This window comes from Bos grunniens, chromosome 1 (assembly GCF_055505025.1).
Source record: "Bos grunniens cultivar Pamir isolate PY7600 chromosome 1, Bosgru_T2T1.0, whole genome shotgun sequence".
In the NCBI taxonomy this organism is placed as follows: domain Eukaryota; kingdom Metazoa; phylum Chordata; class Mammalia; order Artiodactyla; family Bovidae; genus Bos; species Bos grunniens.
The window spans coordinates 155,307,594-155,330,952 of NC_141165.1; the positions used below are offsets into that span (position 1 = coordinate 155,307,594).

At 46.1% G+C, this 23,359-nt stretch overlaps 1 long non-coding RNA gene across 1 annotated transcript in view; it reads right to left on the bottom strand.

Annotated features, from left to right (window-relative positions):
• The window catches only part of LOC147380363 (uncharacterized), a 51,221-nt gene extending 30,081 nt beyond the window's left edge, over positions 1–21,140 (bottom strand). Inside the window, exon 1 of the long non-coding RNA XR_015168488.1 lies at positions 20,465–21,140. This is a non-coding gene — a long non-coding RNA (uncharacterized LOC147380363). The remainder of the gene's footprint in view (positions 1–20,464) is intronic.
• Between the last annotated feature and the right edge of the window lie 2,219 nt (positions 21,141–23,359).

Below are 23,359 nucleotides of genomic sequence, written 5' to 3' on the forward strand. Positions count from 1 at the left end.
AAATGCATGCCTTTCACACTGCGTGGCATAATTAAACACTATATAGCCTTGTGTTAACTCAGGTCGTGAGTTATGAAAGTCTGCGATCTTCAAAGCTCTTTGGATTTTGGATTTATGGATTAGAATTACACACCTGTATTTTGAGTCTTCCCTAGTGGCTCAGACAGTAAAGAACCCGCTTGCCAATGCAGGAGACATAAAAGACACAGGTTTGATCCCTGCCTGGGTCAGGAAGAGGCCCTGGAGAAGGAAATAGCAACCCACTCCAACTTTCTTGCCTGGAGAATCCCATGGACAGAGGAGTCTGGTGGGCTACAGTCCACGGGGTCACAAAGAGTTGGACTAAGCACACACACACACACACATTATATCTACTGCATTTTCCCATGACCTAATTATTTTATTCTATTTGTTTTTTTAAAATCCTTCAACGTGAGCCTGAAATGTGACACATTCAATTCTCAGTGGAGATGGCTCCGGCTTCTTGGCACATTGCCACTTCTTATCAGCCCCACTGACCTTTGGCCAGGCAGGTAGGGTGAGCCCCAGTTTGCATATGACATCACTGGGTTGTTGGTATCGCCAAACTCAAAGAGACGCTGGAGTTTGCCCAGTTCTTGGAAACACCTTAAGGGATCAGAGCCACTAGGGTTAAATTGGGATCATTTTTCATATGGGTCCAGGTCTGATTTCCAAGGGAGAAACTCCTAATTCACGTTAAAGATGGAATATCTTTAGAGTTAAAATGTCCTCTCACTGAGGTTTTATAAAAGGTAGAATTTGACCTCTGGAATATGTAGAATAATCTGATGCCTTGGCAATCATTAACAAAGCATTTTGCAACCCTATCTTAAGATCTTAAGCATGACACGCAATTTTTTTGTTTATTTGCAGCTTGACTGCAGTATAACTTGTATACATGAAGCTGTGCACATTGGAAGTGTACCTTCGAATGAGTTTTGAAGTTTTAAAATGTGTTTATTTTTGGTTGTGCTGGGTCTTCACTGCTGTGAGGGCGTTTTCTCTTGTTGCGGCATCCGGGGGTCACTCTCTAGTTGAGGTATTCGGGCTCCTCATTGCAGTGGCTTCTCTCGTTGCAGAGCATGGATTCTAGGCTGCTCGGGATTCAGCAGTTACAGCACACAGGCTCCATAGTTGTGGCTCCTGGACTCAAGAGCACAGGCTCAGTCGTGTGGCACACTGGCTTAGCTGCTCCATAGTGAGAGGGATCTTCTTGGACCAGGGATCGAACTCGTGTCTCGCGAGTTGGCAGGAGGATTCTTTATCACTGAGCCACCAGGGAAGCCCCCGGATGTGTTTTTACACATGTGAAACCATCTCCACGATAAAAATAATGAATGTCCATCACTCCCAAAGTTTCTTCATTGGGCACAACTTTAAAGTAAAGCCTGTCGAGATTATAAGACATTTAATTTCTCCCCTTAGGTAGTTCCCTGGTGGTCCAGTGGCTAAGACTCCATGCTCCCAATGCAGAGGGCCCAGGTTTGATCCCTGGTGAGCGAACTAGATCCCACGTGCCACAGCTAAGAGTTTGAACATCCTGACTAAGACCTGGAACAGCCAAATAAATAAATAAAACTAAGTATTAAAAATAAAACTGTGCACTGTGCTTAGTCACTCAGTCGTGTCCACCTCTCTGCGACCCTATGGACTGCAGCCTGCAAGGCTCCTCTGTCCATGGGGATTTTCCAGGTAAGAATACTGGAGCAGGTTGCCATTTCCTTCTCCAGAGGATCATCCCAATCCGGGTCTGCCACATTGCAGGTGGATTCGTTGACATCTGAGCCCCCAGGACAGCCACTAAATATAAAAAAATAAAAATAAAGTTTCCCCTCTCTGAAATAGCTTGCTTGTAAGGGACAAATCCAGGTGTTTGTCTTTGATCTGGTTTATTTTCAAAAAGCAAACCACAGTCAACAAGAAATATGTCCAAATTTCAATACCAACAAGACAACATATAATTAATTCTACCCTTTATGTAATCCTACATCTGCCACTTCAAAAAGAATCCAGTGTAATGTAATATGGTACCCTGAACTGACTCCTGGTACAGAAAAAGGATGTTAATGTGGAAACTGATGAAATCCAAATAAAGTGTGAATTTTAGTTAATAATGAGATGTCAGTTTGGTTTCCAGGTTTTGACAAACATAAGATGTTAACTTTAGGAGAAACTGAAGCTGGATGAGGGGCGTACAGAACCCTCTGCACTGTCTGTGTGGAGGCTTCTCCACAGACAGAACCTATAAATCTATAATCCTATAATTCTATAAATCTAAGATCATGGCATCCAGTCCCATCACTTCATGGGAAATAGATGGGGAAACAGTGGAAACAGTGTCAGACTTTATTTTTCTGGGCTCCAAAATCACTGCAGATGGTGACTGCAGCCATGAAATTAAAAGACGCTTACTCCTTGGAAGGAAAGTTATGACCAACCTAGATAGCATATTCAAAAGCAGAGACATTACTTTGCCAACAAAGGTGTGTCCAGTCAAGGCTATGGTTTTTCCTGTGGTCATGTATGGATGTGAGAGTTGGACTGTGAAGAAGGCTGAGCGCCGAAGAATTGATGCTTTTGAAGACTCTTGAGAGTCCCTTGGACTGCAAGGAGATCCAACCAGTCCATTCTGAAGGAGATCAGCCCTGGGATTTCTTTGGAGGGAATTATGCTGAAGCTGAAACTCCCGTACTTTGGCCACCTCATGAGAAAGAGTTGACTCACTGGAAAAGTCTCTGATGCTGGGAGGGATTGAGGGCAAGAGAAGGGGACACCAGAGGATGAGATGGCTGGATGGCATCACTGACTCGATGGACGTGAGTCTGAGTGAACTCTGGGAGTTGGTGATGGACGGGGAGGCCTGGCGTGCTGTGATACATGGGGTCGCAAAGAGTCGGACATGACTGAGCGATTGAACTGAACTGAAAATTATCCAAAATATACACTTCGCATGTAAAAAAAGGACCCAATGACAGTTACTCAAGGAAAACCACATTTTATCACAGGTGCTGTGCTTTAAATTAAAAAAAAAAAAATTATTATCCCTCTAAATAATGGGCAAGAAACTACATCTATGTTGTTTAAGAGTAACAACAAAACAGATGTCACCTCCTAGCGCTGCCTTCCCCATCATAGGTTGTATCATCTCTCAGGCTTTCCATTTTCGCCTGTGGGGCCCTTTCCTTTTCCATCACGGCGATTTCTAAATGCAAGGTTGAACAGAAGGCCGGTATTTTTGATTCTCGGAAATAAGACTAAACTGTTTCACAGAGGGCACTAAAGAGGAATTTAATTCGTGGGCTAGAATTGGTCTCTTCTGCTCTGTGTTTGCCCTGATGTTGACATTGCTGTAGTTTGGGGTGGAAGATGGGCGCAGGAAACGTTTGCACAAGGACTGTCTGTAGAGACACCAGGGCCCTTTCCTTGCCGCTGGTGAGGAGCATGGGGGGCGGGGGGCAGGAGAAGCGAGGCCCCGGATGTGGATGCCCGGGTTTGCTAGGGATGTTCGGAGGGAGCACGATGCATGAGGATTCACAGGCTTTGAATGGACCAGTGAGCATCTTAGCCGTGTACCCAGCAGGTTGAATGCCAGCCCGCTCTCCTCACATTTCCTGGGTTTTGTCCAACTCTTTTGTTGTTCAGGCTCCAAGTCGTGCCCGACTCTTTGTGACCCTATGGACTGTAGCCTGCCAGGCTCTCCTGTCCTTCACTGTCCCCCCCGAGTTTGCTCAGATTCATGTCCATTGAGTGATGCGATCTAACTAACCATCTCATCCTCTGCTGCCCTCTTCTCCATTTGCTGTCTTGCCCAACTCTGCTGCTGCTGCTACTGCTCAGTCGCTTCAGTCGTGTCCGACTCTGTTCGACCCCATAGACGGCAGCCCACCAGGGTCCCCCGTCCCTGGGATTCTCCAGGCAAGAACACTGGAGTGGGTTGCCATTTCCTTCTCCAATGCATGAAAGTGAAAAGTCAAAGTGAAGTCATTCAGTCGTATCTGGCTCTTAGCGACCCCGTGGACTGCAGCCTACCAGGCTCCTCTGTCCATGGATTTTCCAGGCGAGAGTACAGGAGTGGGGTGCCATTGCCTTCTCTGACTTTGCCGTCTTGCCCAACTCTAGAGCCCTGGAAAGTTGGGCATAGACTGGATTGGACTGACATAGCAAAAGTGATGCGATGGTTCTGTTTCTGGGTGTGGCCAAACGAGCACATAGCAGTGCCCACTTTTCTAACAGATGCATTCTTTAGGCTGATGGAGAGATTTATCTAGGTCAGGAAGTGCAGATTATTTTCAGTAATTTGTTTTGCCCACTAGTCTTCCTGTTTAAATGACACAATTTCTTGTAGCAGGTCGGAGGCTATGTTGATGTTTCCATTTAGTTACAGTGCCTGGTCTCAAGTCTCTGGAATAATGCCTGTCGCACAGGGAGTGCTGATAAATATTTGCTGAGGAATTAATAGGTAAATAGATTCCTTTCTATGAAAACTTGAGTAAGTCAACACTTCAGGGTTAGTTGACTTCGTCGGAATCAAAGTTCTTTAGGACTGTTTGCTTCCTGGGACAGTGTAATGTCTGAAAAAAACAAGAGCTTCCCTTGGTCTTGAGTGATGTCGTCCAGGAAGGTTCTGAGGCTTCATCTGCATAGGTGCCCCCGTGCCATGTGGGGGGAGGCAGTACGGAAGAGTTTACGGCTGTACCCAGGTCCCTGGTATTAGGCAAGGACAGTGACAGCAGAGAAGGGTGGCCCCCCCTACCACATACCCTGGAAAAGCCAAGGTTGTCAGGCAAGAGGTCTTCCCCCAAGTCAGGGAAGGTGGTGGGAATGTGAGCTCGTGGTGAGACCCTTTGAACTGACCTTTGGGAAACACCTCCCAAGCGCCTGAGTTAGTATTTTCTTTGAGCTACTGTTGTTTAGTCACTCAGTCATGTCCAATTCTTTTGCAACTCCACGGACTGTAGCCCGCCAGGCTCCTCTGTCCACGGGATTCTCCAGGCAAGAAGACTGGAGTGGGTTGCCATGACCTCCTCCAGGGGATCATCCCGACCCAGGGATTGAACCTGCGTCTCCTGCACTGGCAGGTGGATTCTGTACCACTGAGCCACCTGGGAAGCCCTTCAAGCTATAGTAGGCAACTATGAAAAGCTGTGTGGGGCGCTACCTCTCTGGCACAGCATAAGGGGTCCCTCAGGGCTCCTACCTGGGGTTCCCCATCCCACACACACACACAGAGGGTCCAGAGAACTGGGGCCCGGCCACCAGTGCTGGAACAGAGGGAGAGAAGGGATTCTCGCACCATCCGCTCTGCAGACCCCGAGGTCACCTGGGACGGAGTCCAGTCGGACCCACCATCCTCTGGGTCCCAGGTCCACCGTTGTCCGAGACACGAGGCGCTGCGTTTGGGGGTTGCCCAGGGTGCCCTCTGTCACCTCTGCTAAAATGTAAACTCCACCAACTCAGAGTCTTTGTTGTGTTCAGAACAGGGCCTGGCGTGGAGTAGGTGCTTAATAAATGGTAAATGAATAAGAGAAGGAAGGAAAAAAGGAATAACTGGCATGAGGAAGGCAGGAGCGCGGCAAGGGGGGAAGGACACACGGTTGAAAGCCTTGTGCTTTCTGAGCATCACCTCCTGGACCCTTTCTGGTCTTGCCGTCGCTAACAAATGTACCGAAGTGAGTTTGCACTTGTTTTGTTCTGGTTTGTTTTCTATGTAGATCACCGAAGTATGGTGTTTGAAGTTTCAAGGGGAAATAGAAAGGAAATCTCACGATGACAATCTTTCTTTTTTTTATGATATCGCTTATATGTGGACTCTAAAGGAATGGTACAAATGAACTTACAAAGCAGAAATAGAGTCACAGATGTAGAAAACGAACTTTCAGTTACCAACGGGGGGAAGGGCAGGGGAAGGGATAAACTGGGAGACTGGGATTGACACAGTGCTAGATATAAAATCGATAACTGATGAGAACCTACTGTAAGGCACAGGGAACTCTACTCAACACTCTGCAATGGCCTGTATGTGAATAGCATCCTTAAAAAAAGTGCATATATGTGTCTATGTAACTGATTCACTTTGCTACACAGCAGAAACTAACACAACACTGTAAACCAACTCTACTCCAGTGAAAATGTTTTAAGAAAAAATGAAAATAGTTTGAGTCCACCATAGAAGTTCACAGGCATGTAACACCATGAAACGTAGGCTGACCCCCAGGTCTCGGCTTGCAGCACAAATGCCCACGACTTTGCATGGCCGTGCCCGAAAGGAGTCAGCTGACCAAAGGCTTAAGTTCGAAGGTTGCTGAAGAGTGAAGGATGCCTTGAAGGGCTTCCCTGGTGGCTCAGTGGTTAAGAATCTGCCTGCCAATACAGGAGACGTGGTTCACATGGCCCAAGACATGGGTGGGACTTGGCAGAGTCAGAACTATCTGTATAATCTCGTAAAACCATAAGCAGTCTGATTTTTGCACCGTCACGAAAAACAAGCATGTGAGAAACGAAAGATTCCTTTCTATTCCATCCTGATGCGGTTTCTCCAGTCTTCTCAAAAAGGGTGAAATAATGTTGCCTCCTTGCTTTTTAATGGTGCTCAAGAATTTAGACATTCCAAGATGTAAACTGTGGTTATTTCTGGGTTGTAAGACTACGGGGGAGTATTTTCTCTTCTTTATTATTTTTAAGTATTTTATAGATTCATGAGAGTGATTAAATATTATTATAAAAGGGAAAACAATGATAAGAGCTTGTGTGTATTTGTTAAATTTAAAAGTTCCGAATCAATTAAAATTCCAGGGTAAGTTAGCTAAACTAAGGGCCCTTGCATTCGTCCTGCACGCGTGCTCAGTCACGTCCAACTCTTTGGCAACCCCATGGACCGTAGCCCGCCAGGCTTCTCTGTCCGTGGGATTTTCTAGACAAGAATACTGGAGTGGGGTGCCATGCCCTTCTCCAGCGGTCAAACCCACCTCTCCTGAGTCTCCTGCATTCTTTCCTGCTGAGCCACTGGGGAAGCACTAAGGGCCCAACAAATGCCAAAGTTGTCCTTGTCTGGAGCAGAAATCCAACTGGATTGCTTTTTCCTCAGACACTATGCATCTTTGGACATTGAGCAACCTGGTTTTTATGTTAGTTGCAAGGAAGCTGATTTTGGTGAATGTGTAGGACTTTTTGACTGCATGTGGGCATACACTCCACCCCCCACCACAGCACAGTCTCTGACTTAATGTCCTAGACATACATTTTCCACAGGCCTATAATTTCTGAGGGCTTCCCAGGTGACTCAGTGGTGAAGAATCCGCCTGGCAATGCAGGAGGTGCAGGTTCAATCCCTCGGTAGGAAAGAGCCCCTGGAGAAGGAAATGGCAACCCACTCCAGCGTTCTTGCCTGGAGAACTCCATGGACAGAGGAGCCTAGCAGACTATAGTCAAGGGGACTGCAAAAGAGTCGGACACGACTTAGTGACTCAACAACATCAACACATAATTTCTTAACCTAATATTTTATACCATGTATTCTTTTTGATTTACAAATCTTTACATTAAAAACACATCATATGAGGGAAGGATACATTGGGAGCATGGGAGTAAGAGAAGCACATTACCACATAGAAAACAGATAGAGACTTTCCTGTGTTTCAGTGGCTAAGACCCTAAGCTCCCAACGCAGCGGGGCTGGGGTTCGATCCCTGGTCGGGGAACTAGATCCCATGTGCCTTAGCTAAAGATCCAGCGTGCAGCAATTAAGACCTGGTGCAGCCAAATAAATAAATATTTTTTAAAATAATAAACAAGGGCTTAACTATATGACACATGGAGCTATATTAAATATCTTGTAATAAACTGTAATGGAAAAGAATTGAAAACATATGTATATAGATAAATATATGTATAACCAAATCACTTTGCTATATACCTGAAAATAACACAGTATCGTAAGTCAACTGTATGTCATTTAAAAAAAATACATGCATTTGTTATAAATTATGATATGGTGCCTTAACATTCTAGAGAATGAGGTATGGCATTTTTTTCTTATTAAGTTCAAGAAATCAGCTGATGTTTAATAGTTCCTGCCCAAGCTAAGCCAGAGTACTGATCTGGCTGACTGGCATTATCACATCAAACTCCAGCTTTTCCTGGAAGTAAGTCTCAACTCTGGCACGAGCCCTTTCAAGAGGAATGTGTACCCAGAACGAATTGTTGGCAGTGAAGGAGGAATTAAATGAAGAAGCCTGCTGTTCCCAATAAGCCTTTCTCTTCCCTGCCAGCAGACAGAATGACTGGCCAGCACCGCTCTCATCTTGGCCCAACAAGTGCACTTTTGCAACCAGAAAGTCAGAGTCTTGTTTACAAATGAGTATATACAGCTTACTAGGAAGTGCCACAAATCTTTTCCACCCTCACATGTCCCAACTCCAAGCTCCACTTGTTGTTTAGTTGCTAAGTCGTGTCCAACTTTTTGCAACCCTGTGGACTATAGCCTGCCATGCTCTTCTATCTGTGGGATTTCCCAGGCAAGAATACTGGGGTGGGTTGCCAAGCTCCAGAAAACGAGGTTAATTCTTCTATCCCCTCTTTTTTTTTTAAGGTAGGCTTTTACACCCGCCAAGCTAATGCTGCACTGAGTTTAACAAGAAAAGGATGAATGCCAGCCCCAGGAAGAACAGCCCTGCAAGGGTCGCAGCCTTCAGATTTTGAGAGACAGGGGGGTGTTGGTATACTGGCCAACCTGAGGATGCCAGACTGTAGAGGTGTGGGTGTGCTGGGTTGCAGGTGCCATGCAAGACTGAATTGGTGGAAGAGGCCAAAGCAGAGATGCTGAGAGTGTCTACCGATCTGTCTGGTGTCATTCTGTGCAGCCCCTGTGGTGGGCTGAATAATGGTCCCCAAATTTGCCCACATCCTAATCCCCACAGCCTATGTATATGTTATCTTACTTGGCAAAATGGACTTTGCAGGTGTGATTAGGTTAAGGATCTTGAGATGGGGAGATTTTCCTCAATTATATGGGTATCCAATGTATGCAGAGTACATCATGAGAAACGCTGGGCTGGAAGAAGCACAAGCTGGAATCAAGATTGCCTGGAGAAGTATCGATAACAGGTATGCAGATGACACCACCCTTATGGCAGAAAGTGAAGAAGAACTCAAGAGCCTCTTGATGAAAGTGAAAGAGGAGAGTGAAAAAGTTGGCTTAAAGCTCAACACTCAGAAAACAAAGATCATGGCATCCGGTCCCATCACTTCATGGCAAATGGATGGGGAAACAGTGGCTGACTTTATTTTGGGGGCTCCAAAATCACTGCAGATGGTGACTGGAGCCATGAAATTAAAAGACGCTTGCTCCTTGGAAGGAAAGTTATGACCAACCTAGACAGCATATTGAAAAGCAGAGACATTACATTGCCAACAAAGGTCCATCTAGTCAAGGCTATGGTTTTGCCAGTTGTCATGTATGGATGTGAGAGTTGGACTGTGAAGAAAGCTGAGTGCCAAAGAACTGATGCTTTTGAACTGTGGTGTTGAAGAAGACTCTTGAGAGTCCCTTGGACTGCAAGGAGGTCCAACGAGGCCATCCTAAAGGAGATCAGTCCTGGGTGTTCACTGGCCCACCTGATGCATAGAGCTGATTCATTTGAAAAGACTCTGATGCTGGGAAAGATTGAGGGTGGCAGGAGAAGGGGATGACAGAGGATGAGATGGCTGGATGGCATCACTGACTCGATGGACTTGAGTCTGAGTGAACTCCGGGAGTTGGTGATGGACAGGGAGGCCTGGTGTGCTGCGATCCATGGGGTCGCAAAGAGTCAGACACGACTGAGCATGAACTGAACTGAACCCAATGTAATCATAAGGATCCTTATAAGGAATGGGGTGGGGCAGGAGTGTCAGAAAAGGGTCTGTGTTCGTTGATGGAGGTATGAATAAAGAAAATGTGGTATATATACAATGGAATATTATTCAGCTGTAAAAAAAGAAGGAGATCCTCCCATGTGTGACAACCTGGATGGGCCTTGAAGGTACCATGTCAGGTGAAATAAGTCAAACATAGAAAGACACCATATGATCTCAATTATATATAAAATCTTCAAAAAGAAGAAGAAGAAGAAAGAAAAAACTGAACCCATAAGTACAGAGAACAGATTGGTGGTTTTCAGAGGCAGGGGGTGGGGTGAAACTTGTGAGGGCGATCAGAAGGTACAAACATCCAGTTTTAAAACAATTAAGTCTTCAGGACATAATGTGCAGGTAGCTATAGTTAATAATATGGTATTACATACTTAAAAGTTGCTGAGAGTAGATCTTAAAAGTTCTCATCACAAGAAAGAAATTCTATAACTGTGTGGTGATGGATATTAAGTAGATTTACTGTAGAGGTCATTTTGCAACATATACAAATATTGAATATTATGTTGAATGCATATCCTAATATATGAAAAGCCTTAACAAATAGATCTATGATGGTATTGCTGTTGTTGTCAGTCGTGTCTGGCTCTTTGCGACCCCATGGACTGCAGCACACCATGCCTCCCTCTCCTTCACCAGCTCCCGGAGCTTGCTCAAACTCATGTCCCTTGAGTCGGTGATGCCATCCAACCATCTCATCCTCTGCCGCCCCCTTCTCCTCCTGCCTTCAGTCTTTCCCAGCATCAGGGTCTTTTCCAATGAGCCAGCTCTTCGCATCAGGTGGCCAAAGGATTGGCGCTTCAGCTCCAGCACCAGAGACTGGAGAGAGTTGCAGACACTACAATGCTGGCTTTAAAGGCAGAGGAATACAAGCCAAGGAATGCAGGCAGCCTCTAGAAGTGGGAAAAGGCAAGGAAACTGATTTCCCCTAGAATCTCCAGAAGGAAGGCAGCCCTGTTAACCTGTTGTGGACTTCCAGCTTCTGTTGTTGTTGTTCAGTCTCTAAGTCTGTTTGCGACCCCATGGCCTGCAGCATGCCAGGTTTCTCTGTCCTTCACAATCTTTTGAAATTTGCTTGATTTCATGCCCATTAAGCCACTAAGTTTGGGAAAATTTCTTACCACATCAATAAGAAAGTCATGCAGCTCCCAAGAAGAGGGGATCCCAGGCAGGATTCCACATGGAGAGGAGGGGCTCTTGGGTCAACCATCTGAGAGCTCAGAGGTCCCAGCCTGGGTCCATGCATCATTGGAATCATCGATGGAAGGAATGAAAGCCCCTAGAACGGACTCGCCAATTCACAAAGCCCCAGGGGAATCATTCATTTGCCCTCAGGAAGGCTTCCCAGATGGGTTAAAACATCAGGTTTCTTTACTTGTGGCTGGAACTGTATTCCCTCCATGTGGCAATGCAGTTCTGACCCAGAAATGCTGACTGGCAACTTCTGAGTGACTTGTAGAACAGGAACTGCATTACCTGGGACTTAGTTCTTCAGAGGAGATTATATCCTGACAGCCCAAGCACTAACTTCCAAAAATGTGCCTATTGCTGTTCCCTAAATAATCTGTGTAAAGTGAGAGGGGCCTCCACTGAACAGAAGCCAGGTGACTTATTCACTTGAGTTCCTGACACCTGTTTTATGAGCTCTTCTATACACATTGTCATAGCCAGAGATCAAGACCCTTTGTCTTAGCCCAGGCCACCATAACAAAATACCATAAGACTAGGTAGTTCCTAAAGGAAATCAATCTTGAATATTCATTGGAAGGACTAATGCTGAAGCTCCAATACTTTGGCCACCTGATGAGAGGAGTGCCTCACTGGGAAAAAAAACCCCCAATGCTGGGAATGATTGAGGGCAGGAGAAGGGGGCAACAGAGGATGAGATAGTTGGATGGCATCACCGACTCAATGGGCACGAGTTTGAGCAAACTCCAGGAGGTAGTGAAGGACAGGGCAGCCTGGCGTGCTTCAGTGCATGGGGTCGCAAAGAGTAGGATGTGACTTGGCAACTGAACAGCAACAGGTGGTTTAAACAACTGAAACTGTCCCAGCTGTGGGGCTGGAAATCTGTGACCAGGGTATCAGCATGGTTGGGTTCTGGTTAGAGCTCTCTTCCTGGTATGAAATGTGAAATAAAATGAAGTTATGTCAAGAGGTTTTTTAAAAGGAAACTAGGAGGCCATTAAAGAGGTTGACCTTTACACTCATCTGCACCAGGTGGAATCATGAACTTTTGAACTGGGAAACCATAAATATTCCAAGCACTCTGCAAGAACACCCACAACTTGTCACAGGAAGCAACCCTTACTCCCTTGAGTGAGAGCCTTAGCACTCAATGTTGTTTAGCCAAGACTAGCTTCTGCTTCCAACTCTTAATTAAAATTCTTTGTAATTCAAGCTTCTTCCTTTGCCTTTAAAAGCCCCTGACTTTTAGTCTCTAGTAAGAGACTCTTTGGAGAAGGCAATGGCACCCCACTCCAGCACTCTTGCCTGGAAAATCCCATGGACGGAGGGGCCTGGTGGGCCGCAGTCCATGGGGTCACTAAGAGTCAGACACGACTGAGCAACTTCACTTTCATGTTTCACTTTCATGCACTGGAGAAGGAAATGGCAACCCACTCCAGTGTTCTTGCCTGGAGAATCCCAGGGACGGGGGAGCCTGGTGGGCTGCCATCTCTGGGGTCGCACAGAGTCAGACACGACTGAAGCGACTTAGCAGCAGCAGCAAGACACTGTTTAAAAATGCTGCTGGAATCTGTGTGCTCTGAATTGCAAGTCTTTGATCCCAAATAAACATTTTTTGCTTGATTAATGCCTGATAGGTTTATTTAGGTTGACACTGGCTTATAGAAAAGTCATTAGTCTCACCATAGGCGCCCCCCCATCCGCAGGGCCCCACCTAACCCTAATTAATTTCCACAGGCCCCGCCTCCAAATTCTATCCCGGTGTGGGTTGGGTGGAGAGGATGGAGGGTTGGGGTTTTTATGTATGAGTTTGGAAAGGACACATTCAGTCCGTAACACCTCTCTAAAAACAGACACAAAGAGAAGAAAGGTCTTTGTTTCTCCCAGACAAACAGTATACATCTGACAAGAGGTTCCAGTATTTTTGTTGTTCAGTTGATAAGTCCTGGTAAGTTCAACGTTCAGTGGCCAAGTCCTTTCAACCCCATAAACAGCAGCAAGCCAGGCTCTCCTGTCCTTCACTATCTCCCAGAGTTTGCTCAAACTCATGTGCAGGAAGTCAGTGATGCTATCTAACCATCTCATCCTCTGCCTCTCCCTTCTCCTCCTGCCCTCAATCTTTCCCAGAGTCAGGGTCTTTTCCAATGAGTCAGTTCTTCACATCAGGTGGCCAAAGTACTGGAGCTTCAGTCCTTCCCATGAATATTCAGGGTTGATTTCCTTTAGGACTGATTGGTTTGATCTCCTTGCTGTCCAAGGGAACCTCAAGAGTCTTCTCCAGCATCCTAATTTGAAAGCATCAATTCTTTGGTGCTCAGCCTTCTTTATGGTCCAATCCTCACATCCATACACAACTACTGGAAAAACCGCAGCTTTGACTATATGGACCTTTTTTGGCAAAGTGATGTTTTTGCTCTTTAATACACTGTCTAGCTTCCCTTCCAAGGAGCAAGCATCTTTTAATCTCAGTAGTTCCAGTATACATTTTGCAAACACAAAGAGTAACAGTATCAAATTAGAATACATGTCTCAAAAAAAATCAAATATATGTTTTAAAACAAAAGGAATCCGTGAACAAGGTAAAGAATATATCTGAAAGGATATTCATATAAATGTTTACAGAGAAAGAGAATTAGAATAATATGTGTTTTTTTTTCTCCTTAGTTTTCATTTTAAAGCTTTAGTTATAAATTAGGTATGATAGAAAACTCACTAGTTTATAAAAGTCAGTTGAAATAAATCGTTTACTCATTTGGATGACTAAAGCCTTTCAGTATTTGTTCAAGTCTTTCAAAATCTGTATTTGCGTTTGGCAAGCAATTTTAAGGAGGCTGATTATTAGAATTTGGGCTAGAGAGACCTTTTAGCAGTTTGTGTTTCCAAAGACTTCTTTCCCTTTTTTTTTTCAGTCTTTCTTCCCCAAAAGATTTATTACAATGAAAATAAGCATTTATAAGAGTGAAATAATGAACTGTAAAAGAATTAAGACTCAAGTAAATAACAAAATCTTTTGGTGTCTCAGTTATAGGCCAGCTAGGTGGAATAATATGTGTTAACTTTTAGGACACATAACATAAAATTCTTTTGATTATATGGGGCTGATTTCCCTCATGAGTATTTTTTTAATGTCTTCAAGTGATTTCCACCCCCTCGTTGTTGTTTTTTTTTTCTTTTCATTGAGGTATAGTTGCTTTACAATGTTGCACTACTTTCTGCTGTACCACAAAGTGAATCCCTCATGAGAAATCACTGAAAAACTGAGATGTGAGGGGGAACTCCTGGTGGTTCTTAGATGTAAAATTTTTCAAGATTTTTCAGCTCAGAGAAGGAGACTTGGCTGAGACTAACAGGACAGTGATGGGGGCTGGGATCTGGAGTTTTCTAGAAGGGGCAGGACTGATAAGACTGAGAACTTCCCAGATATACTAAGGGTGCTCAAAACGTGCTGCGTGGGGACTTCCCTAGCGCTCCAGTGGCTAAAAACCTGCCGGCCAATGCAGGAGACATGGGTTTGATCCCTGGTCTGGAAGGATCTCACGTGTCTCAGGGCAACTAATTCTGTGCACCACAGCTACTGAGCCCATACTCAGGCCTTGCTCCAGAGTCCACGTTGCTCAGCTGGTAAAGAATTCGCCTGCAGTGCAGGAGACCCCAGGTTGATTCCTGGGTCGGGAAGATCTGCTGGTCAAGGGTAGGCTACCCACTCCAGTATTGTTGGGCTTCCCTGGTGGTTCAGCTGGTAAAAAAAAAAAAAAAAAAAAATCTGCCTGCAATGCAGGAGATCTGGATTTGATCCCTGGGTTGGGAAGATTCCCCTGGAGAAGGGAAAGGCTACCCACTCCAGTATTCTGCCTGGAGAATTCCATGGATTGGATAGTCCATGGGGTCACAAAGAGTCGGACACAACTGAGCGACTTTCACTTCACTGCACTTCCATGCACTGCAACTAGAGAAAGTGTGAGTGTAGCAAAAAAGACCCAGAGCAGCCAAAAATCAATCAATAAATATTAAAAACATCAAGCACAACAGTGCTGAGCAGAACAATCACTGCCCTGACCTCAAAGGCTTGCGATGAGGTGGAGAGATGCCCAAAGCAGGATCTCTTATAGGAGGGTGTAGGCCTGATTCCCAAAAAGCGCAGGCGGCTGCGATGGGTGCTCTAAAGTGCAGGCGGCTGCGCGCTAAGCGCAGCCGAGAGGAGCCACCCCACGTCCGAGGTCAGGGGCAGAAGCCAGGAGGACCCCATGCCCTAAGGGCGGCGGCCAAGAGGAGTTACCCCACGTCCGAGGTCAAGGGCAGTGGCCTAGAGTACTAGACTGCGACGGCGCAGGAATGGCCCAGAGGAGCTACCCTGCGTCCGAGGTCAGGTGGGGGCAGCCGAGAGGAGATACCCAGTGTCCGAGGTCAGGGGTGGCGACGAGAGGAGTTACCCCGCGTCCGAGGTCAGGGGCAGCGGCCGGGAGGACATACCCCACGCCCCAAGTCCCAGACCAGGGGCAGCGGGCTGAAGGAGCTACCCCACGCCCCTAAGCCCGAGGCCAGGGGCGGTGGCCGGGAGGACCAACCCCATGTCCAAGGAGCCGTGGCTGCGCGGGCGCAGGAGGGCCTAGAGGAGCTATCCCACGTTGAAGGTCAGGAAGGGCGGCGGTGAGGAGATAACCCCTGGTCCAAGGTAAGGAGCAGTGGCTGCCCTTTGCTGGAGCAGCCGTGAAGAGATACCCCATGCCCAAGGTAAGAGAAACCCAAGTAAGACGGTAGGTGTTGCAAGAGGGCATCAGAGGGCTAACACACTGAACCCATACTCACAGAAAACTAGTCAATCTAATCACACTAGGACCACAGCCTTGTCTAACTCAAACTAAGCCATGCCCATGGGGCAACCCAAGACGGGCGGGTCGTGGTAGAGAGATCTGACAGAATGTGGTCCACTGGAGAAGGGAATGGCAAACCACTTCAGTATTCTTGCCTTGAGAACCCCGTGAACAGTATGAAAAGGCAAAATGATAGGATACTGAAAGAGAAACTCCCCAGGTCAGTAGGTGCCCAATATGCTACTGGAGATTAGTGGAGAAATAACTCCAGAAAGAATGAAGGGATGGAGCCAAAGCAAAAACAATACCCAACTGTGCATGTGACTGGTGATAGAAGCAAGGTCCGATGCTATAAAGAGCAATATTGCATAGGAACCTGGAATGTCAGGTCCACGAATCAAGGCAAATTGGAAGTGGTCAAACAAGAGATGGCAAGAGTGAATGTCGACGTTCTAGGAATCAGCGAACTGAAATGGACTGGAATGGGTGAATTTAACTCAGATGACCATTATATCTACTACTGCGGGCAGGAATCCCTCAGAAGAAATGGAGTGGCCATCATGGTCAACAAAAGAGTCCAAAATGCAGTACTTGGATGCAATCTCAAAAACGACAGAACAATCTCTGTTCGTGTCCAAGGCAAACCATTCAATATCACAGTAATCCAAGTCTATGCCCCAACCAGTAACGCTGAAGAAGCTGAAGTTGAACGGTTCTATGAAGACCTACAAGACCTTTTAGAACTAACACCCAAAAAAGATGTCCTTTTCATTATAGGGGACTGGAATGCAAAAATAGGAAGTCAAGAAACACCTGGAGTAACAGGCAAATTTGGCCTTGGAATATGGAATGAAGCAGGGCAAAGACTAATAGAGTTTTGCCAAGAAAATGCACTGGTCATAGCAAACACCCTCTTCCAACAACACAAGAGAAGACTCTACACATGGACATCACCAGATGGTCAACACCGAAATCAGACTGATTATATTCTTTGCAGCTAAAGATGGAGAAGCTCTATACGGTCAGCAAAAACAAGACCAGGAGCTGACTGTGGCTCAGACCATGAACTCCTTATTGCCAAATTCAGACTTAAATTGAAGAAAGTAGGGAAAACCGCTAGACCATTCAGGTATTACCTAAATCAAATCCCTTATAATTATACAGTAGAAGTGAGAAATAGATTTAAGGGCCTAGATCTGATAGATAGAGTGCCTGATGAACTATGGAATGAGGTTCGTGATATTGTACAGGAGACAGGGATCAAGACCATCCCCATGGAAAAGAAATGCAAAAAAGCAAAATGGCTGTCTGGGGAGGCCTTACAAATAGCTGTGAAAAGAAGAGAAGTGAAAAGCAAAGGAGAAAAGGAAAGATATAAACATCTGAATGCAGAGTTTCAAAGAATAGCATGAAGAGATAAGAAAGCCTTCTTCAGCGATTAATGCAAAGAAATAGAGGAAAACAACAGAATGGGAAAGACTAGGGATCTCTTCAAGAAAATCAGAGATACCAAAGGAACATTTCATGCAAAGATGGGCTCGATAAAGGACAGAAATGGTATGGACCTAACAGAAGCAGAAGATATAAAGAAGAGATAGCAAGAATACACAGAAGAACTGTACAAAAAAGATCTTCACGACCCAGATAATCACGATGGTGTGATCCCTGACTTAGAGCCAGACATCCTGGAATGTGAAGTCAAGTGGGCCTTAGAAAGCATCACTATGAACAAAGCTAGTGGAGGTGATGGAATTCCAGTTGAGCTATTCCAAATCCTGAAAGATGATGCTGTGAAAGTGCTGCATTCAATGTGCCAGCAAATTTGGAAAACTCAGCAGTGGCCACAGGACTGGAAAAGGTCAGTTTTCATTCCAATCCCAAAGAAAGGCAATGCCAAAGAATGCTCAAACTACCGCACAATTGCACTCATCTCACACGCCAGTAAAGTAATGCTCAAAATTCTCCAAGCCAGGCTTCAGCAATATGTGAACTGTGAACTTCCTGATGTTCAAACTGGTTTTAGAAAAGGCAGGGGAACCAGAGATCAAATTGCCAACATCTGCTGGATCATGGAAAAAGCAAGAAAGTTCCAGAAAAGCATCTATTTCTGCTTTATTGATTATGCCAAAGCCTTTGACGGTGTGCATCACAATAAACTGTGGAAAATTCTGAAAGAGATGGGAATACCAGACCACCTGATCTGCCTCTTGAGAAATTTGTATGCAGGTCAGGAAGCAACAGTTAGAACTGGACATGGAACAACAGACTGGTTCCAAATAGGAAAAGGAGTTCGTCAAGGCTATATGGTCACCCTGTTTATTTAACTTATATGCAGAGTACATCATGAGAAACGCTGGACTGGAAGAAACACAAGCTGGAATCAAGATTGCTGGGAGAAATATCAATAACCTCAGATATGCAGATGACACCACCCTTATGGCAGAAAGTGAAGAGGAACTAAAAAGCCTCTTGATGAAAGTGAAAGAGGAGAGTGAAAAAGTTGGCTTAAAGCTCAACATTCAGAAAACGAAGATCATGGCATCCAATCCCATCACTTCATGGGAAATAGATGGGGAAACAGTGGAAACAGTGTCAGACTTTATTTTTCTGGGCTCCAAAATCACTGCAGATGGTGACTGCAGGCATGAAATTAAAAGACGCTTACTCCTTGGAAGGAAAGTTATGACCAACCTAGATAGCATATTGAAAAGCAGAGACATTACTTTGCCAACAAAGGTTCATCTAGTCAAGGCTATGGTTTTTCCTGTGGTCATGTATGGATGTGAGAGTTGGACTGTGAAGAAGGCTGACAGCTGAAGAATTGATGCTTTTGAATTGTGGTGTTGGAGAAGACTCTTGAGAGTCCCTTGGACTGCAAGGAGATCTAACCAGTCCATTCTGAAGGAGATCAGCCCTGGGATTTCTTTGGAAGGAATGATGCTAAAGCTGAAACTCCAGTACTTTGGCCACCTCATGCAATGAGTTGACTCATTGGATAAGACTCTGATGCTGGGAGGGATTGGGGGCATGAGGAGAAGGGGACGCCAGAGGATGAGATGGCTGGATGGCATCACTGACTCGATGGACGTGAGTCTCAGTGAACTCCAGGAGTTGGTGATGGACAGGGAGGCCTGGCATGCTGCGATTCATGGGATGGCAAAGAGTCGGACACGACTGAGTGACTGATCTGATCTGATTTGATCTGAGGCCTGATTCTGCTTTGCTAATGGTGTCAATGATGACTCATCAGAGGCTCTGGTGACACCACCCAGCTGCACTGAGCTGATTCACAGCAGCCACTGCCTCATCTAGGCCTGTCTCTTAATGAGCCACTCTTATTCCTGTCCAACCTACCTACCAGGTTCTTCCTGGAAGTCTGCAGGACCCAGGTGGCAAGTTTACACATGGAAGGATAATGATATGATCTCAGCCTTCCCAGAAAACAGAGATCCATCTGAGTTCCTCTGAATTAGTTATACAAACCCTGTCCAGAAAATCAGTGGAGACATCTCCTGCCAGCCCCTCCCAGTTCCCACGGGCAGCTTCCAGAAGGCCTGGGCCCCTTTTTTGGGCTTTCCCAAGGGACTCGCCAGAGGCAGGAATATTAAAGCTTTGATATTTACATAATATGTAGGTGTAACTTCTCCTTTTATAGGGGTTCAAAGGACATGCACATTTCCTTCTCTCTGCACTCTCTCTTCTTGCCAAATTTTCAGGTATTCATTTCCTGTTTCCCAGAGGAGGGAAATGCAGAGTATCACGTTTTAAAATAGTTACCCTGGCAAGGGAAGGAAGAGAGAAGAAAATAGTCTGACTTCTTCGGATGGAGTTTTTGCCATGGCCCCACCGGGGAAGCAGAAAGGCAACACTAGCAGGGAATGGAATGGAAGGCGCTGTGGCCCTCGATGGACACAGTGAGTGTTGCAGGGAGGACGCCAATTCTGACTCCATAAGTAGAACTTCTTCTTTGACTCGCCTTTCGTTGCTTCGGTTTCCATAATCATGCAGAACGGTTTGCCTCGGAGAGGTAAACCGTCTGCCTGACTGTTGAACTAAGGCGCTTCTGTTCAGAACCCTGTCCACCTGCGGATGGCAGGAAGGACGAATTAACACATCCCCTGCCCTGAGGCTTGCCGCTCTAGGAAATGTTTGCTAGATTCTTGGCCTTTTAACTTTGCATCCTCACCACCCCCTCACGTCTAATCTATAAAAGAACCTGGCCTCCAGACCCCAATAAGATGGTTATTTTGAGGTGCTAGCCTTCCGGCTCTCTGATTAAAGTCTCTTCCCTGCCTCAACACCTCGTCTCTCAGATACACTGGTCTATTGTGCGGCGAGCAGAGCAAGCTTGGACTCCATGAGGAGACAGGACGGGGTCACTAGAGACCCAGCTGAATGTATCCTTTTACTTCTGTGCCAGTTCCCCTGATCCTACTGCTGGAATTTCTTGGCTCAGAGGACACCCTGTCAAGCAATGGTCAGGGCCTACTTCGAGTTTGGAGCTCTTGCTGCTCGGTTTGACTGACAGGGGCACTCACCTGCCCACACTCTGAAGGTGTCTGTCTCAGCAGGGATCCACCGTGACACGAGACGCTGTGCAGCAGTAGAAGATGCTAAACTGGGACAGCGACAAAGTCCTCAAGAAGTGGAAGCTCAGACAAGAAATGGAGGTTTAGAACTTAGATTGTGGGTTTGGGGAGGGAGGAAGCAGGGAGAAGTTAAGGAAATAAGAGGGGTGCGCAGGCGGGGCAGACAGAGTAGGAAGAAAAGTAGAGCACACTCAGCTTTTAAGAAGTTCGTCTTCAAAGACTCACGGATGGTGGTGGTGTTCAGTTGCTAAGTTGTGTCCGATTCCTTGCAACTCCATGGACTGCAGCACACCAGGCTTCCAGGTCCTTCACCATCTCCCAGAGCTTGCTCACATTCATGCGCATTGAGTCGGTGATGCCATCCAACCATCTCATCCTCTGTCTCCCCCTTCTTTCTCCTTCTGCCTTCGATCTTTTTCCCTGCATCAGCGTCTTTTCCAGTGAGTTGGCTCTTCGCATCAGGTGGCCAAAGTGTTGGAGCTTCAGCTTCAGCATCAGTCCCTCCAATGAATATATGGGACTGATTTCTTTTAGGATTGATTGGTTTGATCTTCTTGTTGTCCAAGGGACTCTCAAGTGTCTTCTCCAACACCACAGTTCAAAAGCATCAATTCTTTGGTGGATGCTGGATGGATGGTGGAGGAGGGATAAATTAGGAGTATGGGATTCACAGATATACACTACCATATAGAAAACAGATAAACAAGAAGGATTTACTGGGACTTCCCTGGTTGTCCAGTGGTTAACACTCTGAGCTTCCAATGCAGGTGACATGGGTTTGATCCCTGCTCTGGGAACTAAGATACCACATGCCACGTGGAAGATGCCCCCCCCCCAAAAAAAGATCTGCTGTATAGCACAGGAAACAATATTCATTATCTTGCAATAACCTAAAATGGAAAAGAATAGAAAAAAAAGAATATATATGTGTATTTGAATCACTTTGCTGTATACCTGCAACTAACACAACATTGCAAATCAAGTATACTTCACTTTTAAACATCCTTAAAGTCTCACGATAGAAAAGCAGGATCTTGTTGGTGAGCCTCAAAAGTATGACGGGGGTGGTCAGAGCCAGGTTTGATTGGGGGAATTGAAAAGGCACGATAAGAAGTTTGGCCTGAGATGCAAAGGGCTCCAGTGCTAGCCAGGACTGGCTAGGAGTGCACCCCTAGGTGCTGTGTAATTTGGGAATATGATCAGTTAGATTTTGATCAGAGAAACAAAACCACCCTGCAATGTGTGTGTGTGTGACTTGATGTTAAGAAATCATGGGAGGGACTTCCCTGGTGGTCCAGTGGCTAAGATCTTACATCCCAATGCATGGGGCCTGGGTTCGATCCCAGGTCAGGGAACTAAATCCCACATGCCACAATTAGAGAGTTTAATGCTACAACTAAAGATCCCTCATGCCACTGTGCTGTGTGCTCAGTCGCTCAGTCCTGTCCAACTCTTTGCGACCCCGTGAACTGCAGCCCGCCAGGCTCCTCTTTCCATGGGGATTCTCCAGGCAAGAATACTGGAGTGGGTTGCCATGCCTTTCTCCAGGGGATCTTCCCAACCCAGGGGTCGAACCCAGGTGTCCCTCATCGCTGGCAGATTCTTTACCCATTGAGCCACCAGGGACACCCACAACAAAGATCAAGGACCCCACGTGCCATAACTAAGACCCGGCACAGTCAGATAAAGAAAGAACTATTTTACAAATAAATAAATCAGGGAAGTTGGCTACATAATCTGTGTAAGACTTTTTTTTTTTCTGTATCTGGTGCTGCAGTCTGGGCAGGAGGGGGAAGAGAAGGTGGACGAAAGGAGGCGGGTACAAGGACATGCTCAACCCACCATCAGTCTCTCACTATCTCCAAGTCTCCAGCAGGGTGCCTTGCAGGAAAAGGGGATGCTTTTGTCAGGGAGCTAAATGGGCACCTGGCTCAGGAGACAGGGAAGCCATAGCAGCAGATGCTGGAGGAAACGTCGAGACTGGCTACCTCCCTGTTCTACAGGACACCAGTAGATAAGCCACAATACTGTGAGCAGCAGCAATCCCTCTCGCCCTGCCCCAGTCTCCTGAGAGGAGAATGGCCACATTCTACCTTCTAAATCCTGTTAAAAAAAAAAAAAAAAAAAAATCCGCTGCTCCATGCTAATTCAGAACTCTGCAAGAAGGGAATTTGAGGAAAAGCAGTTTTGGCTTAGCTCAATGCATACTGTCATGGCAGTCGGAGGGCGGTTGGAAAGGAATTTTCAGACACACAGCATTTCAGGGGGGAATGAGTGTATTAAGAACAAAGAGCAGAGATAAGGGCACTTTGAGCACAGTGGGGCAACCTCCTAATAGACCAAGGAGAGTCGACACATTTCCTGGGTTAGCTGCCAGTTCTTACAGCCTCAAGACCAAGAAAATTCCTGGTGGAAGGTTGGTTAGGGCGCCTACAGTGAGCACTACTGTGGGCATTTTTGCCTAATATGGGGTCAGGATGCCTGCTGGGGGACTTTTGGCAACAGTTACAAAGGGGCTCAGTCCTTTCCAGAGATGGTGCTGCTTGTGGCTCTACTTCTGTGGCCTTGGTACAGGACTCCATGATAGTATATGCTCAGTCATGTCTGACTTTTTGCAACCCCATGGACTATAGCCCTCCAGGCTCCTCTGTCCATAGGATTCTCCAGGCAAGAACACTGGACTGGGTTGCCATACCCTCCTCCAGGGGATCTTCCTGACCCAAGGATCGAACCTGCTTCTCTTACGTCTCCTGCATTGGCAGGCGGGTTCTTTACCACTAGCGCCAACTGGGAAGCCTTAAGACGCCACAGATACCATATAAATTCACCTCAAGGCAAGTTACT